At 38.5% G+C, this 17697-nt stretch overlaps 1 protein-coding gene across 1 annotated transcript in view; it reads left to right on the top strand.

Moving 5' to 3' along the window:
• Positions 1 to 9566: 9566 nt before the first annotated feature.
• Positions 9567 to 17697, top strand: part of LOC117402295 (tyrosine-protein kinase Blk-like) — a 57253-nt gene continuing 49122 nt past the window's right edge. The window contains exon 1 of the mRNA XM_059024528.1: positions 9567 to 9699. The gene's annotated coding sequence lies outside the window, so the exon portion shown is untranslated. The remainder of the gene's footprint in view (positions 9700 to 17697) is intronic.

Genomic DNA, 17697 nt, shown 5'->3' with positions numbered 1-17697 from the left:
AGGTCAGGGTGAGGCTGCTGCTTCTTCTACTGCCCCTTTTCTCAGGCAATAAAACATTCTAGCATCATACACTGCCCACATACAAGAGGATACAAATAGATTGATTTATCATTTAAGTTCTCAATTTGTTTTAAGGAGGTCACGAACATGAGCCTCTTGGAAATGCATGGACGAGAAATATGCAGTACAAGAACATATATATATATATAATGATATCAATTTATAAATTAAAAGATTAAAAAAAAAAGTTTAATTACAACTTAAACCAGTTCATTTGAAGCACAGATGATGCTGAACAGAAGTTTTAAACCGGGTCAGGCTTGACAATGACACAATGGAATCTGGAAGGGCATTCCGTAACCCCAAGGCTGTGCCAAAGAAAGAATACCGACGCTACCAAAGAGATAAGGAATGATTGACAGAGCAGCTCTGTGCAGACCTCTCAACCCAGGTCTTTTACAAACACAGACTGACATAGAGGTAGAAAACAGTGAATGCAAAACTTTATTAAAGTGAGCAAGAATAAAGTAGGACCTTCTGCCACTTAGTGGTTTAAGAGGATTGTAAGAAGGTTGTCATGAGTAGAATCCCAATTCCAGTCATTCAATACAATCCTACAAGAATATTTTTGCACAGACACAAGCTGCTTAGTATTGTATTTTTTAAATGGATCCCAGACAAAGCAATTGAACTCTAAAATAGGTCTTACCAAACTCTTGTTAAGATGCAAAACAACATCTGGAGGGGCCTCTCTAAAGGGACGAAAAATAAACCCCCAAACTCTTCTCGCTTTACTGCAGACATATGTGTTGTTACCAGAGCAAGTTCTCGGATACCCTAACCCCCAGGAGCTTGTATATTCCTTTTTCTTTTACTTCTTTATATTATAAAATTATTAGATAAGCTTTATACAGGGATACTGATTTTATATTGTGTTAGAAAAGGAGGATTTATCATTTTTTGTTTATGTAGAAAAAACATTTTAATGTCTAGGTAAAGAGATTAACCATTTAAGTATCACCACTTTTATGAAATCAAACAGAACTGGTCAGAAGTAACTTTGGTGCAGGTCTAAGTAATTGAGTTTGAAGGACAGTCACACCCTCAGGGACCTCTCTTGTGGTTTTTTAAATTAGAATGGTGTTGGAGTTACACTCACAGACATCAACCACATATGATTTGGATATTATGGTCTTAATGCAAATCGCGAAAACCCACTTTCAGCTGCACATTCTAAGATGGCCATTTTTTTTTTTTTTAGGGCCCATTTTTGTAATCAGACTGTAGGGACCACTACCAGTATTTTTTGTGCTTGCTTCGCTGACATCTAGTGGACAAAGGAAGAAACGTAATCTACTTCTGGAACTTGGGTAATACATGTGTTGCAAAGTCACTTAATACAACAGTAGATAGTAATTCGAATTTTTTTTTTTTATCTCCCACCGGGGATGAAATCCCCTGCAAAGGCGATATAGTGGATACAATGTAAAGTGTTACTGAATCCTGACCAGGCAGATGATAATGTCACTTTAACATACCTGGAGAACTGCTTATCGAATTATAATGAAACTTAGTATTAACATTATTCTGCATAAGTAATTGAGAATGTCATGTCCTATTCGTCCATCAGTGTGTCACGCTTGCATTTTTGCATATATCTGGTGAACCACTTATCTAATGGTCATGAAAGACAATTTGTTAAGAGGCCCCAAATAATAATCATTACGTTTCAAAATATGGAAAGGTGTTCCAAACAGCTGTTTGTGAATATGCATTGGGTAGCCCAGGCAGCATTTTAAAACTGTGTATACTTGTACACTAAAGTATCTTGTTTATAAATGGACATTTGTAAATTTATATTGGCATATAATAAGTTGTAGCAAATAGTCCTACACACACGTTTATCTTGTGAAGCCCATGTCCTATTTGTGCGATTATACAGATTGAAATTAAATGAAAAAAACATGATGTTATACATGTGTGGTAACATTTCAGCTCTCAGTAGAAAGGTTAAACATGGGCTGATGAACATACATATATCAACCAAACCAAACATACGGGTACCTCCTTGGACTTAACAGGATGTGTGTATGAATGCATGGGCTTGAAAAAACACTCAAGTAGATAATAGCATGGTTAGTAAACTGAGGAGTGGGGTTCCATATAAAAATGTACCATAGTAAAAGCATGGTAAAGTCTAATAAACCATAGTGAAAGCATTGTAAAGCCCAGATTTGTATGGTAAAGCATATTGAAAAACATGTCAAAACATGCTAAACTATGATAAATGCATAATATAACCATGGGAAAACTGTAAAATGAATGTGGTAAACTTTCATAAGGAGGGGTGTTGGTAACATGTGTAACCAAGAAAGGTTCCCATCAAAATGTAAATGACCTCCAATTGCACAAGTTACCCGCCCCACACCCCCCTCCCCTTTCTTATTTCTTCACACCCTAAAATACTGTCAGGTTTGGTCTCATTCTGGCTGGTTAGCTCATGAGGTGTTTTCATATGAACTTGAGATATTAAATAAATATCCTGTTTTGTAGCTCACTGTTTATTGAGATAAATCGTCCCTTACTTCTTCTTTGAAGAGTAAGTAGCATCAAATTATATTTTTTTAAATTGCATTTCCCCTTACCTTTCATGATGTTTGCAATCTTCCTGCAGGGTTTATAATGCAATATTGTAATTGTTTTGGTAAGGAGTCATAGTGTTTACAAAGGGCCTAGTTTACTCGAGTAATTGTAATAAGAACCACTGAGAATGATTGCAAACGTCTTCAAGGATCCTCCCGTTTATATTGGATTTCATGTGCCACCAATATTAATGCCTTAACCGATTTAAGACTCTAAATGAATGATAGTTAATAGATTACAAATATGCAAATGGCATTTATAGTGTAGATGATGACAGGCTATTGAATATGAGAATAATTTGACATGTTCTATTAGAGTGACACAAATTGCTCCAGGTGTTGCAAATTACTGGCTGCTGCAATAAAATACATTACTCACCCAGAGCTAAACTGCTGCATTTCTATGTACTGGTTATCTCCTGAATGGAAGCAGCTGTGCCTTGGGAGTGTAGCTTCTAATAGCTTGTGATCTTGTGATCACTTACGCTGTGCATTACCTGCCACTCAGTTTATTGCTATTTGGATGCAGTAAAGTTACATTCCCTCTTCTAAATGACACTCATTTGCATTAACTGCTGCCACATAGCATATTTCCGAAGGAATCAGGAATGTTGAGCTTTGAGAAAAAACAATCTATGGAGAATTAGCAAAACACATTAGTGTGTCAGCTAGCTAAAATATTTCATCACATCAGCCCTCTCACAATCAGTGCAATGTGTTACTTCTTACATATTCATATATAATTGGGTGTACTATGAAGTTTAAAAAAAGCTTCCTGGGTTTTGGGTTGTGTTACTCTACGGTTCAGCATGAACCTCTAATGACACTCTTTGCATGATACTTTAGAGTTACATTCAGCCCTCTGATTGGGTTCAAGCAAAATACAAGGACCTTCCAGGTGAACACATTAGGCAACATCTGTCAGTCATATTAGTGTTTATGTCACGGTAACGACACACGCGCATAGATAAATGTTACCACCGGCAGTAGAAATACCTTTATGATCAATTTACTTGTTTTTAAAATAATAACAATAATAAAAGCCTCAACATGAAGCACCGGAAAGTCTATAATAAGAGGGAGACTAAATTAATTTTCAAGAAATTGTAGTGTGTCCCCAGTTACCTGAAAGAGATTAAACTACCTTTTCCTCTCTCAACTAAGGAGGCTGTGTGGTCCAGTGGTTAAAGAAAAGGGCTTGTAACCAGGAGGTCCCCGGTTCAAATCCTACCTCAGCCACTGACTCATTGTGTGACCCTGAGCAAGTCACTTAACCTCCTTGTGCTCCGTCTTTCGGGTGAGACGTAATTGTAAGTGACTCTGCAGCTGATGCATAGTTCACACACCCTAGTCTCTGTAAGTCACCTTGGATAAAGGCGTCTGCTAAATAAACAAATAATAATAATAATAATAATCATATAACAGAAAACTGCCCATACTATACAAGTCAGAAATAAATGACCTGTTTTAGTTATATGGGGGATGGCTTTATGGTGCAGCAGGGACCAACCAATACTTTGGATTTAGCTGAAGTGTCAGCTAGTTGCTAGACTTTAAATGATTGAAAAACAAATTTAAGTTAGACATACATTTGAGTGACAGGTGCTCTCTAGTGCTTAAAATGTCTGCTTCTGCAGTCAAGATGTGTCCTCTGTGTGGCAGTGTACAGCAAAGGCCTGAAAAACCTGTCAGAAAGCATGACAAAGAGACAGGAAAGAACCATACACATATCTGAATGGTATTTTTTGTTGTTTTAAATGTCATTAGGTTCATTTTGCAAGTACTGTATTACTAGGAGGGGCTGCACGGTGGCGTAATGGTTAGCGTTGCTGCCTCACAGCGCCAGGGTCCAGGTTCGAATCTGGCCTAGAATACTGTCTGTGTGGAGTTTGCATGTTCTCCCCGTGTTCGCGTGGGCTTTCTTCAGGTACTCTGGTTTCCTCCCACAGTCCAAAGACATGCTGTCCCGGTTGATTGGTCACTCTAAATTGCCCTCTGTGTGTGTGTGGTGCACTTCAATGGACTGGCGTCTCGTCCGGGGTGTGGTCTTGCCTTGCGCCCTGTGTATGCCGGGTTAGGCTCCAGCTCACCATGACCCAGTAAAGGAGTAAGCAGTTAATGATAATGGATAGATGTATTACTAGGATTTACAGTTTAAATAATAGTGCCAATGAGATGCCATTATTATTACCCAGAAGAAACCTTAGCAGGGCCACAGAATCCTGACCACACAAGATGTCTAAAACCTATATTGCCAAGTCCTGATACGATAGCACACTGGTATTTCAACTAAATTGACTCATATTAAGTTGCCTTCGTGCTACCATTGCATTTTTGTACACAACCATTGTGGTACTATTGAAGGTGATTAAGTTAGCATCTTGCAGCATTTATTTCTAAAAGTTTCAGCATTTATTTCTAAAAGTTGAGAAACACAGTTTATTAAAGTCCTTTAAATAAATTATAATAATAAAAAAAGTAATTCTCAGTGTAAATTTGAAATGCCTAAGTTCCAACACATTAATAGGTGTTTTTCTTTCTTCAGGAAAAAAAAAAAAAAATCAATCACAAAGACAATACCATATGCAGCCCACATCATGCAGTTAAATTGTTATTTCAAATTGTGTTAGCTGTTTTTCTGCTTATGTGTATTGACCTCTGGGAAATGACAGAATCACTTCCCTATCATTGGAATGGTTTAGATTGCTACACAAAGCACATCCTCAGTCAGTTAAAGCTGCTACTGATTATCAGGAGCCCTTGTCTTACAACACCTCACCTGATTCTTCTAGAATTAAATGCCAGTCTTAAAAATCACAGTATGAAACATCCCAAAACTCAGCACTGCTTCTCACTGTTCATATTATTTGTCCTAAAGGTCTCTGTAACAGGGTGATGTTACCTATGTGGGTCGTCACGGAATAATAATAAGACAGACACAGAGCAGTGGGTGTTGACAGCCGCACTGGCGTGCAGATTTAATAAACGCACAGGTGCTGCCAGGGTACCAGCAATAAAGATTCAATAAAGAAAACAAAACAACAAAGGCTCAAAATAAAAGTCTGCCACACATGGCGAACGCCAGCCTCACTAAAAGAGACGTCCCGCTCGAGGAACCTACTCTACGAAACCCTCTCTATACTGGTTGTTGGGATCAACTCCCCTAAACTAACCTAGCCAAATCCCGGCGTCCTCCCGGTGGCGTCATTTTGTTTCCTACCGTATTCTTGGAGAGACATGCCCCAATGATGTTTACCCTGTGTTCGCGAAGACTGCAAAGGAGAGAGGAGCCGCTGCAAGCACCAGCCCATTCAAGGGCTCCTGCAAAGGGCACAAGCAGGTAGCAGGAGCGACGATGGCCGCCAGTGCATCCCCCTGTCCCCCAAAAAGCGCCAGCCCTTTCAAGGGCTCCTGCAAAGGGCGCGAAGCAAGAACAGGAGCAGTGACGGCTGACAGAACAACCCCCGGGGTTAAACGGGCGCCCCTGACCGAAGACCCAGCCTGGCAGAAGGAGACCGCTTCCAACACAGCGCTGCCCGCTAATCTACTTGCAAGGATCCAGAGGAAAAAAAACGGACAGGAAGGGAGAGGGGCTGTGTTTTAAGGGAGGAGGTGGCTGATTGCGGCTACAGGTTGCATTGCACCCTGCAGACTATTTGGTGAAAAAAAGAGACTAAGGTGGGGGCAGTGTAACGATCTGTGCATTTGTGTTGTACTGTACTTCTGTTGTGTATGTGTGTTTACGTGCTGTGAGTGTCTTTTGTCGTCCCTGTTGTTTGTGATTGTATTCCCTTTCCCCTCTGTATTTCCCGCCATTGTTTAACTCTGTCTCTGTTGCTGTGTGACCCTAGGAATATGGGTAGGAAAAATTAATGATGCCTCCCGGCGACTCTGGCCTCGGCTGGATAATGCCTTCATGAGCACCGTCTTCGAGCGGAAGGGTTTCGTACAGTAGTTTTCTCCTGTTCGGTATACACAATGCAAGCTTTCGCTTAGCACTCGTCTGTGCAGCCATGGCATTGCAGTAGCCATGAACGCCGGTGCTGCTGCATTCTTAAGCAGACGTAGGCTCCCTGGGCATGCCCCCCCCCCCCCCCCCCCCCCCCAGCCAATCGGCAAGCTTTCCTGTTTAATAAGCAGCAGTGCAGCTGAACCAGTGACAGGGTCCTCCCTGTCACAGTACCCCTCTGTCTTATTGGAGTCGCTCTCACAAGATCCTCCAAGTCAGGGAAGATGGGACCCCCCCCCCCCTCCCACGAGGTGGTAATATGTGAGTCCAAAATACATCATGACTAAAACTCACTTGTAGTTTTTTGTACAGTACAACTCGAGAAGGAAAAAATAGATTTACTCATCCTTCTAAAAAGACTTCTAAAAGCTACATTTCTTAAAGAGATTCCGAAAAAATATAGCGTTTTCTTTGAATCGCTCTTCCTCTTCATGCAGTGATTTAGAGGACAGATCTCAACCCCAATGCACTAGAGCAGCCATTTTGAAAAAGAGACTTAAAGTTATAAGTGGAAAAAGTTGTCAGGATGGTAAATATGAAAAGAAAAATTACACACTGCCAGTGATTATTTAAAACCAATTTAAAACCAAAATTAATAACAGAAACAGCGATAGAGAATTGTACAAAACACTCACATAATAGGATATTAAAATTATAAGAAATTACATTTGCCTAAAATGTAGATGTATAATATATCCATTTAAAGCATAGTAGAGCTCCTGGTAGTTTTGTTTTATAAGCAGTAGCATTATTGGAATCTAACCACTACTCCTGATTGATCTTGAATAAATAAAAATAAAAAAATAGAGTAAAAGAAAGTGTGTTGTATGCGAGGGGGTTATAACATTATGGGCCCTATTTAGCAAATATGTGCGCAGCTACTATCGCTAGGGCAAAAATGGCTGCATTTGCGAAGCGCCGCGAGTGCACGAAAACATGATTTAGAAATCGGGTCTCACGTGTGGGCTAACGCACATCAAATAGCGAATCATACGCCCAGCCAATCAAAGCACAGTGGGGGGAGTAAGATTACAACCAATAAGGATTCAAAATTCCCTTTAAGAGGACCTGTGTGAACAGAGGGTATTTTGAAACAAAAAAAAAGAAGGAAGAAGACACAAGCGCCTCAAGCAAGGCTACATTTTATTTTAGCAGTCTGGGGGGCAGTGAATACTTACGAAAAAAAAAAGTAATCTATAAGTAAAATTAAGTTATATATATATATTTTTTTCTGTTTCACTTGCTGAGCGATCGAGCGAGCGGGGGTGGGGGGGGGATGTAGAATCAGAGTTTTCCTTAAGTTAGGTGAGTATAGCTCATCTTTGAACCGTGAGCACCATCGCTGCCTATTTAATAAATGCTTTCCTGTTAAAAATATTCTGATGGTACGCATTTGCACATGCGTACCTGTGAACCATCTAAAAGGCTTTGTCTGACCTGCCTGGCACTTGCAGCATCTGCAACCTCCAACACTGGTGTTTCACCTTCAGAATCTCCCTCAAACCCTGTAATCTTTCCTCTGTAAGTTCAACATCCATTAAGGAGAGTTATGTTGTGTAAAACACAAGCCAGGATGATATTGATAACCTTCTGAGGAGTGTACTGTAGTGTTCCGCCACAGACATACAAACATTGGAATCACATTTTGAGGATTCCAAATGTTCACTCAATTACAGTACAAGCACATTAAAAGGTACGATTATACCTTCGGCAGGGGTCATGGGGTTGAGCAGCGGTCTCAGCAGCCACTACTTCAGTGGATATCCGTTGTCCCCTATCAACCAGCCTCTCAGACTGTCATACTGCTGAAATTCAGCTGCCACCTGCGAATTAGCGTGGTCTGATTCATGAGCTGAGCAACGATAGTTTACATACACATTTGTGATGTAGTTGTTTGCATCACAGATCATACATTACTTGCACGTTGACAGAATAGGTCCCCTTACGATTTACGTAGAAGTGCCTATTCTGTGTTGGTGCATGTACTTTAGTGCTACAGGCAAACAGTGTGCTCTCCACATGTCTCCTTCCAGGTCAGCCTGAAGCAGTTGGCAGATGCCAGTGATTGTCTGCAGAGGCGAAATTGCTGCATACATCGTGTGTCAGACAGGATCAGAAAAGACAGATGACTTTTAAATATTTGGGGACGTCTCCTCCTCCACGCTCTGGCCACGTAGAAATTATTATTCATCTATTTATTAGCAGACACCCTTAACCAGGGCAACTTACAATTGTTACAAAATCACAGTATAAAGTATCACATTATAAAATATCACATTAATCCAGTGCGCACTACATATTTCTCTTATTTCTCTTTTTTCTCTCTCTCTTTTCTTTGCCTGCATCCCTGGTAGGTTTACCAGTATTATAGTCAACCATGCAATTCGCACAATTTAGACCTGGTTTTCACATGTCTACTGAAACACGCTACATTTGTATTTAAATGAGGACATTCCCCAGGTTCAGCCCATGTCAAGTGCTGACGCTAACTTGCCGAGTGGGCACAAAAACACGAGTTGCTAAATCACATTGGTGTGGGCAAAGTCTGTTTGCCCACAAGTGTGCCTGATTATGGTGCACTAACTGTCCGCAAAAGTGTTTTGTGATTGCCTTAGGGGTTTGCGAATGTTGCAAAATAGGGCCTGTTGTATTAGTTTTATAAGCCTGTGGTCTGTTTTAGCTCACAAGGAGCCACAATATTGTCCGAGTCCTTTATCAGACAGATGTCGTCAGGAAACTGAATCAACCAACTAAGTGTGTGTGTGAGAGAGAGAGAGAGAGAGAGAGAGAGAGAGAGAGAGAGAGAGAGAGAGAGAGAGAGAGAGAGAGAGAGAGAGAGAGAGAGAGAGAGAGAGAGAGAGAGAGAGAGAGAGAGAGAGAGAGAGAGAGAGCTGCACAGCCAAATGGTTCTTCAGTGCTCTTGGATAGAAATCTAAGCAATCTCGACTGGATTACTTATATAAACTGGATTTGATGGATTTCTTGTCAGAAGATGTTCCCCTACATTTAATAGAAATGCATTAATGGTCAATGTTATACAAGGACAAGGTAAGTCTGCACCTATATTTCTGTGCAACTCTGTGTTTCACAGAGAATTCAGGTTTTGGACCAAAAAATGTTAACTGTTTTGCTTGGTTTTATACTGTATGTTACAATCTATAAATAGGGTTTCCAAAAACCGTCAAATACATCTGCCCGACACAACCAAAATAATTGAATTATTGAATGGTGAATTGTGTTATTTTGCTGTATTTAAAAAACCTTATAACCAAGCATGAGAGCATTTCAAATCAAAGTTTGTAAAGGAGAGGACTGAAAGTGAAGTAACATTGATAACTGAAGCTACTATATGCCAGTGGATTTGATTGCTTTTTCTACATGTTGTACCCATAGTGGTGATCAATAATGTCCGCTAGTAAAAGATACACTCTAAGGAAGCATCATTTCCAAGTTTCTTGAAAAGCATAGCTTGGTCACTTTGATTTCTTCTGCCATATGTATAATCTGTTACTAAAACACATTTTAAGAGTAGTTAGTTTGGTACTGATGCAATTAGACCAATACAACGTTGGAGTACTTATGAATGTTCAACGAGTTGATTGGGATAGCTCTTTTTTACTTTTTTGTGTCTTCATTTTTAAACCTGTTGCACCTTTACTGGAGACACTTTACAATGCTGTAAGAGTGTGTATTATTTAAGTGTAATTCAAATCAAATTGTGAGCATTTCAAACAACCCAGGAGTGTCTAACATTTAGGTTGCCCAAAGACTGTGAATCCAGAATAATTTGCTACTATGCTTACATCTCTTTACCTTGTATAATGTATGAAAAATAAATGTAGTTATATATTTTGACAAACGTTTTAACAACAAAAATCTTCATCAATGTTAAAAATGTCTTGTTCTTATTCTTTAATTAACTCCTATTTGTTGAAGGGGAACGTTTTTTTTACAGAAACTAGAACCAAATAACAAAGTAATATAATTCAATTAGTTGTTTGTTTCTCCTTTCAATTAATTAAATACAGGTTTGAAAATATGCCCCTGTGTATCGTATGATTGAGTGTTTAAAGTTGCAGATGTGTTAACTTCCCTCCAGCATCCTTTTTAGAGTTCACTGTATGAAATTGGTCTGAGGCGAGCGTCAGCATCACCCTAAGATCATATATCTTGTGGTCTCAGGTCTTGTAAAGCAGCTTTGTGATGCCTTGAATGTGAAAATACAGTTTTCATTTAAAATATACTCTTTACATAATCTGCATTACAAATTAGATATTATTTGTTGGTATTAGGTCATTTTTCATTGTACTACTAATTTTAAATAAGTAATTGGAAAGAATTATTGAGATTAATCATTTTTGTCATCTATCATATGCAAAAATAATTTAATGAATGGCCTAATTTAAACAAAATGGGCCTGTTTATTTGTTCTAAATGAGACAACATCTGTTAATGTGTCAAAGCTATAAATACATACCACAGAACGTTAATTTAAACCTTCTTACATTCTTCCTGTTATTTTTATAACAGTAACCTCTTTTGTTCCTTTCAAAAAAGGAAAAGGCTGCATATTTTGTGCTGTTGAAAAAAGTAAACCAGGCCCTTTGTAAACACCATGATTTACAACATGTACTTGGCAGTAGTGGGCCATATTCACAAAGCATGTACCCCAGTTTTGTTTGCAGCTTGGGAAGATATATATCTAATGTAGCACTTTATTTTGTGAAAATGCACAATTACATGGATTTATACAGTTTTCAGGTTTATTCAGAAGGGGGTTCGACAGTCAACTTCCAACGCAGGGTGATTAATGGTTTATGCCTAGATTAGAGAGACCAAAATGACTACATTGAAAAAGAAGAAAAAAAAGTTTATGTAGGGTAAGAAGACATTTACATTTGTCATCTTCTGGTTTTTCAGAAAAAAAGGAGGGGGCAAGTTTGTACTGACCTCATAAGACTCTGAGTCTTCATACATTCATACAGATTTCTGTAACCCACGCACCATCATAGTGGTAAAGTTGTAGCTCATATACAGTCGTCCATACTATTAAACACTCAATGGTGCTCAATTTAGGAATAGTAAAAGAAACTAAAATTCAATGACAATTTTAATTACAGTACAAGGCAATTATACTTGCACTGCAAGGTAACATGTGATGTGAAGGATAAGTTATAAACAATCAATAATGTGTAAATGATGTAAACAATATTAGACAGGTATTAATAATAATACAGCAATACAGTGTTATCAGTATACTAATAATGTGCCATCAAAATGTTATTATTCTTCCTGGTTAACCTTTAATATCACATTTTTTTTTTTTTTTTTTTTTACCATACATGGTAAATCCATGTATAACTTATCCTTCACATCACATGTTACCTTGCAGTGCAAGTATAATTGCCTTTTACTGGTAAGATAATGATATCACATTAAAAAAAAGTACGACATTATGTAATAACAGTGTAAAAAAAAAAACGTTTTTGTTGTACTATATGATAAGTAGCATCTCTCTGCCATTCACTGTCAATGGGATTCCAAACTCGCTATCCTGTCACGGCACGGTGCAGTTTTGATAAGCAAACGCCATAAAGAGCAGAGCTGCCTGTGGCTGAGCTGAATGACTGACTCACACTCACAGTGGAAGCAGCACAAATTGACCTTTTTATGCAGGACATTAAAAAATAAAAAAAAATAAAAACACTGGTCATATAATAGTTAGAGCAAATGGGCATCAAGTACAAACCAGTCCTATCCCAGATTCTATCAGAATACTGGTATCCCTGATGTGCCCTGTGGTTATCGCTTAAATAACACAGGTGATTAAACAGTAATGTATCATTAATACTCATCTATACAGTCATTAGCCAATAAGAGAAAAACAAACAAACAATATATTTTACAAATAACATCATGGTACTCATGTAATATTGAGGCGTTATTGTAATAAACTGATATTCCTTGTAAATGGTCAAAACCTATAGAGGTTTTTTTAGTATAATATGAATAAACAGTCAGAAAATGTTATTGCTTTAGCAATGCAAATCATTTCTAAACAGAACACTGTAACGAATATCATACTGGAATTTATTCATAAACACAGACTCTGATATATACATGTTAAATAAATCATGAGCTTTGTGAATAGGGACCAATATGATATTAGAATGCTTACAGATCTCAAGGCCCTGGGGTGAAATGAGAGAATGAGGTTTGCAAATAACGCAAATAACTATGATAGGATAAACACCATTGTTTCAATAAAGTTTCTTAGATTTTCTTTTTCATTTCAAATGCATAATTTCTAACAGTATTGCAACAAAGCATAGACATAGCATCATGGTAAAGCACGGTAAACACTATACACATGAAAAAGACTGCAAATGTATACAAAATCCCAATGTCAAATTAATGATCCATATTAGGATAACAAACAGTTTCAGCGAATGACACTCAACATGTTCCGCATGTCACTTACGAGGAAAATCTGAATCACTTGTAACTCCCACACCCCCACTGGAATGCCCACCGGAACCCTCACCAAACACACACACACATGCACACACGCACACACACGCACACACACCACACACACGCACGCACGCACTCAATTACATTGAGATAACCTTTTACCCTTGTTCCTTTTGTAATTTATTATACTGCGGAAATGTTGGGGTAATCCCAAATAATAATAATAGTAATAATAATAATAATAATAATAATAATAATAATAATAATAATAATAATTAAATAAACATACTTAGAGCTCCTATAAAGTGACATTTTTTACTCACACTAGGAATCACAAATGATAAATACTGGTAAAAGCACTGTAGCTTTTTTTTTGCTTACAACACATTTAATTGAAAGATAGAAAACCACAAAAAACACAGAATTTCCAACAGAAATAAAAGAAACGTTGAAAATAGCTCTTTATCTGGAAGTTAATCTTTAAGATAAGACACAAATGTCTTCTGACGTAGTATTTAAAGTGCATAAATTATTAACATTACAAAAAATACTAACATATTTTGATTTTCAAACCAAAATGTTATTACACCTCAAGACTTGCACTGGATTTGTTTAACTTTCATCCAACTATTGTAAAGTTAAACAAATATGTAAATAAATGTTTAAAATAACAATAAAGGCACTGATTACCAGTTTATAATCCCTATGAAACCCTTTTTATCAGGCATTATTTGAGCCCTTTTACCTTCTAGACATGGTCAATTACCAGACAGTAATGGGGTTCTATTGCTTAAATCAATTATGTTTACTATAAAAGGACTTACAGTGTGGAGTAGTGGTTAGGGCTCTGGACTCTTGACCGGAGGGTCATGGGTTCTATACCAGGTGTGGGACACTGTTGCTGTACCCTTGAGCAAGGCACTTTACCTAGATTGCTCTAGTAAAAACCCAAATGTATAAATGAGTAATTGTATGTAAAAAATAATGTGATATCTTGTAATAATTGTAAGTTGCCCTGGATAAGGGCATCTGCTAAGAAATAAATAATAATACTTAACACAACTTACTTAACTGAGCAAAATGTAATATAAATTTGAAAATACAGTAGAAAATGTGTTTATTTATCTTGTTGTTTTCTTTTAATTGATTAGCCTGTGTATGTGTGCATTTGATTTATCACATGTAAATGCTTTATGGTGTGGAATTGTAGACTACTCCAAACCATTAATCAAAATAAGACCTTTTAATAATCAAATATAAATTAGCTTTACATTTCCTGAACAATGAGTTCTATGCATCGATAATTTTGAACTGATGATTGTATTTAGCCTTTATTTACCTTAATTAAATTTAAACTAAGCTTGTGGATTAACTAAAATATTGAATCGTTTCACCTTTTAATTGATTTAAACCACTATTAACGTTTATTATTAAATGTACTTCTGCAATACCAGGGAAACAATTGAACTATTATCCATAGTTGTGTAACTACAGTATATTTTTGTATATCATCTAAAAAAGAAAAGCAAGCATATCAACAGGCATGACAACTCTAAACACTGTATACTGGTGCATTGAAGCAGGAGCACCCAGCCGTTAGGCAGTCGGTGCTGTCTAACAGATGTCTACAGAGCCCTCCATGGAACCCTCACGGCTCTGTGGGATTCATATCCAATCTTTTTTTTATTTATAAGTTTGATTGCATTTTGGTTTTGGGACTTGTATTGTACTGCAATTTGGCCTTTAAACAGCAACACTATTAGTTACAGTATTCTATATTTTACTATAGAATAGTAGACATACTATAGTACCATCACTGGAAGTGGTCAGTTGATATCTATCTTTTTTAACAGTTTTGGGAATATATTCATTTGTTATGGCTTCTTACGAAAGAGTCTCAAATGTTGTATTAATGTATATTCTCCCACTTTACCATCATAATTTAGCTCACTTTACATTTAATGCCGTAAGAATCAGATTCATGAGAAATAATAATAAATGCAGTTATACTAATATAACTGCACAATGAGGCATTTGTATTTTCTGATTTACTACATTACAATACACACATAACCAGGTAAGTAGATTGTAATTAATTTGCTAGTTAAAATCGTTGTTGCTGGGGTAACTATCCCTACCTTTAACAATTGTAATTCAAGTTTTGGAAACTGTGCTGGGCTGTGTGGAATCATGAGGTAGATTAGAATATTATGTTAACTATACGGCTCTAGGCCTACAGGATCGTATATATATATATATATATATATATATATATATATATATATATTGGCAAACAGTGTCTTAGAACGTCAGCCGTTCTAAGCGCAGCCATCTAAGGGCCACACAACCAAGGGCAGTCTGAGCTGTGGCAGTCACAGCGAGGACAGGTCGAGCGAGGACCTCTTCCAAATCTCTCCCAATGGCTACTATACGCCTCTTTCCTAACGTCTGGATCCCCTGTACAGAGCGGGCTCACTCGTTCTCCACTCCCAGAATGAACACTGGTAAGTACGTGCTCCACATACCCTTACTAACTCCTTCTCCCCCCTACTCTGCCTGCTACAAACTTGAAAATCTCCTTTTTCAATTGTCGCTCTCTGACTAACATATCTCTGCTTTTCAGCGAACTTATAACCGATATCAATCTTGATCTTCTCTGTCTAGCTGAAACCTGGCACTTTGTAAATGACATGCACTCTCTGCATCTAGCCACCCCAAAGGGCTATTCCCTCTTTGACAAACCTCGCCTCACTGGCCGAGGCAGGGGCACTGCTGTTATTGCAAATTCTGTGCTCGCTTCTTCAGTTCTTTCTTTGCCTGCCTTTTGTTCATTTGAGCATCTTGCCATCAAGCTCCCCTCTCCAATGTCCCTCACCCTTGTTGTTATCTCCCTCGTCTGTACTTCTACTGACAAAATCCTACTTCTAGGTGACTTCAACATTCATGTTGCCTTGCCTTCCTCCCCGCTAGTGACCAACTTCAACACGATTCTGGACTGTCTTGGACTTTCTCAATCTGTCAACGTCCCCACTCACTCCCAAGGACACACCCTGGATATGCTCATCACCAGGGGCCTTGATATCTCCAATCTCTCCATCTCAGATATCTCTCTCTCTTACCATTTCTTAATCACTGCTAATATTAATTTCTGTGCTCCTTCCTCCGCTACTGATTCCTCTGAAACTCTTGGAATGTGTCTCGGCATCCCCTCTAACCGGTACTCTCCCATTGCGGTGACCCTCTACAACGCCACCCTTACTCGTATCATTGACACTGTTTCCCCGCTTACAACCAGAACCATCAAAAAAGATTGAACCTGCCCATGGTACACCCTTGATCTTCAGTTGCTTAAGTCTGCCTGCCGCAAGCTTTTAAACTAAACTTGTGCCTAACTAACCGAGTTACACTGGTACTCAAAAAACCGTCCCTTGACCCGGCTGACCTATCTAATTTCCGTCCCATCTCCAATCTCCCTTTTCTCTCAAAAACTCTCGAAAGGGCTGTAGCCAGTCAGCTGATGAAACATCTCACAGATAACAATCTGCTTGAATATCTACAGTCTGGTTTCCAGCCGCATCACAGTACTGAAACTGCTCTGCTCCGGATTGTGAATGATCTCCTGCTCAATGCTGATGCTGGTGCTCCCTCTGTGCTTGTCCTCCTTGAACTAACAGCCACTTTTGACACCATAGATCATGGCATTCTTCTTGACCTATCCAGACACATGCAGTCTGTTTTCTTTGCTGGACGCAGTGGCGTTGCAATCCCGGTCACTTGTGGTGTCACCCAAGGATCTGTCTTTGGGCCCCTTCTCTTCACTATCTACAGTGCCTTGCGAAAGTATTCGGCCCCCTTGAACTTTGCGACCTTTTGCCACATTTCAGGCTTCAAACATAAAGATATGAAACTGTAATTTTTTGTGAAGAATCAACAACAAGTGGGACACAATCATGAAGTGGAACGAAATTTATTGGATATTTCAAACTTTTTTAACAAATAAAAAACTGAAAAATTGGGCGTGCAAAATTATTCAGCCCCCTTAAGTTAATACTTTGTAGCGCCACCTTTTGCTGCGATTACAGCTTTAAGTCGCTTGGGGTATGTCTCTATCAGTTTTGCACATCGAGAGACTGAAATTTTTGCCCATTCCTCCTTGCAAAACAGCTCGAGCTCAGTGAGGTTGGATGGAGAGCATTTGTGAACAGCAGTTTTCAGTTCTTTCCACAGATTCTCGATTGGATTCAGGTCTGGACTTTGACTTGGCCATTCTAACACCTGGATATGTTTATTTGTGAACCATTCCATTGTAGATTTTGCTTTATGTTTTGGATCATTGTCTTGTTGGAAGACAAGTCTCCGTCCCAGTCTCAGGTCTTTTGCAGACTCCATCAGGTTTTCTTCCAGAATGGTCCTGTATTTGGCTCCATCCATCTTCCCATCAATTTTAACCATCTTCCCTGTCCCTGCTGAAGAAAAGCAGGCCCAAACCATGATGCTGCCACCACCATGTTTGACAGTGGGGATGGTGTGTTCAGGGTGATGAGCTGTGTTGCTTTTACGCCAAACATAACG

This window comes from Acipenser ruthenus, chromosome 5, assembly GCF_902713425.1.
Source record: "Acipenser ruthenus chromosome 5, fAciRut3.2 maternal haplotype, whole genome shotgun sequence".
Taxonomy (NCBI): Eukaryota; Metazoa; Chordata; class Actinopteri; order Acipenseriformes; family Acipenseridae; genus Acipenser; species Acipenser ruthenus.
The sequence above is the reverse complement of the archived record's forward strand: the minus strand, read 5'-3'. Positions and strand labels throughout refer to the sequence as shown.